We start from the raw sequence: 2,393 nt of genomic DNA on the forward strand, positions 1-2,393 counted from the left end.
TTTATTTATTTTTTTATTTATTTTTTTATTTTTTTATTTTTTTTGTGTCTGTGTACACGATAAGTAGTCGAAATAATGCTACGATTTTCAACTTCAGTATCTTGTTCGATCAGAAAGTGAATATCGTTGGTGCATTGGGGAGGTCAAAATTTAATTAATTTTAATTTGAAAAATTATTTTGTAGTTAAAAATTTATAAAATGTTCAATTTTTGTATCTAAGAATTGAAAATTTAAAACAAGATTTCACGTAAGTAATTAATTCTGTTACCAAAAAATCTAAAAAATACATTTACGCAGTTTATTTTTATAGTCATTTTAAGTACAAATTTGGACGAAATTACATATTAAAAACCTAGGATAACTATTTTAGTTATTTTGTTGTGATTGTATAATATTATTCGTGGGTACTTGAAACTTCTAAAGTATACTATTATATATCTATGATAGTACCACGGTTTTTTGTTGATGTATAACGCGTTAGAAGTACCTAATAAATATTATGATATGATTAATTTGGAATTTATTATAGGTACCTAATATAATATTATGTCTTATACCTAGACTAACATACCGTCTCCGCTCAGAATCGTTTTTCTTATACAATGATATTATATCATTGAATTCAAATTTAATACCATCCATTATACAGTGACCCACTTGTAACCTACTGTACAGCAGAGCGAAATCCACTTTTTTAATATGTAATTTCGTCCAAATATGAACTTAAAATGACTATAAAAATAAACTGTGATTATATATTTTTTAGATGTTTTGGTAACAGAATTAACTACTTACGTGGAATCTTGTTTTAAAATTTCAATCCTTAGATATAAAAGTTGAACATTTTATGAATTTTTAACTACAAAATAATTATTCCGTGATAATATATAGCTAACCCGTCGTGCTTGGCAATCCCCGATGTCGCCGCCGTTACGAGTCGCGTCTTCGTGCACGCTGCTAACTATTTTAATAATAAATAAAATTTTAAAAATCAATTAAGTTGTTCAGAAAATTTCCTAATTTTTTTTTTTAAGTGTTAAAGTAATTAATTATTATAAGTTTTATTGTAAATTTTAAATAAATACATTTTTTACATATTTTTATGATTTTGACTGCATATTTTTAAATAGGTATTTTCATGATTTTGACTGCATATTTTTTTGCATATTTTCATGATTTTTACTGCATATTATATGGCATATTTCGATACTTTTAAGTGCATAAAAATCCGCGCTCTACTTATAACTATATTATTGTACATTTATTAGGTAGTTTGGTATAAATTCTAAAATACTTTTTAGTAAGTACCAACTATAAGTTCCCATATCTGATTATTGAATTTTTTTCTGTCACCACAACGCTACCGCACTAGAAGTTATCAAAAAGATATTGATCAATGACCATCAATGAAGCAACAACTAAAAATGGTCCTTAGCATGTTGTAGGAAGCCAAAATTTAAAAATTGTCCAAAATGAGTCGTACTTTAAAATGTTTGGGGTCGGTAACCTCTGCTATGAAACATCTTGTACAACCATCTTAATATTGACATCATGCAGTTTAACTGTGTGTAATTTTTCGGTATTCGGAAAAAAAATCCCCGGAAAAAAAATCCCCTAAGTTTGCTTCGTTGTGTTTGCTAAGTTTACTTTGCTAGTTTAACTGTACATCTTAAATGGAGACAACAAAATATGACGGTGTAACGTCCTCTTAATAAATGCGATTGCGATTACGATATAATATATGTACCGACTGACAAATTAGTTTTGGTCCAGGACGCATGACAAACGTAATCGCATTTTAGACAGATAAAGACATTATCGCGACATATTGAAATCATTATAGTATGATTAACAAATAATTTGACGACATTTCTTGAACTTATAGTCTAGAAAAATATTATTGGTGGTCTATTTATTACCACTTCGCGGGCCGCCAATATTGCTAACGATATATTATTACGGTACAATACACCTTAGACGGTCAGTATACTTCTCTAGTTCCCATATAGTGTTGTAAAGAGTGTTGAAGAATTTTGAAATGAATAGTGTTATTGAAATAATTAAATCCACTCATGGAAATGATGAAGTTTGTTTCAAAGATTTTATGTACGTACGTCAAAAAGATTGCAAGTATTTTATATTTTTATTAGATGGAGATGTTCAAAATTTAGTTCATTCAAATGTCCAGCTATTTTAAAAACATCCCACACAATAAAAAATCCAAGAGAAATCCACGAACATAATCATTCTGCAGATAAAAATGGTAAACTTTATTTTAATATACAATAACATTGTTTTTACATACTATATTGTTAAATTACATACTAGTGTTGGGACGAGTACTCGACTTTGGAAAAATTTTCGAGTCGAGTTCGAGTACTCGACTTGACTC

The sequence above is a fragment of the Acyrthosiphon pisum genome, chromosome A1 (genome assembly GCF_005508785.2).
Source record: "Acyrthosiphon pisum isolate AL4f chromosome A1, pea_aphid_22Mar2018_4r6ur, whole genome shotgun sequence".
NCBI classification, from domain to species: domain Eukaryota; kingdom Metazoa; phylum Arthropoda; class Insecta; order Hemiptera; family Aphididae; genus Acyrthosiphon; species Acyrthosiphon pisum.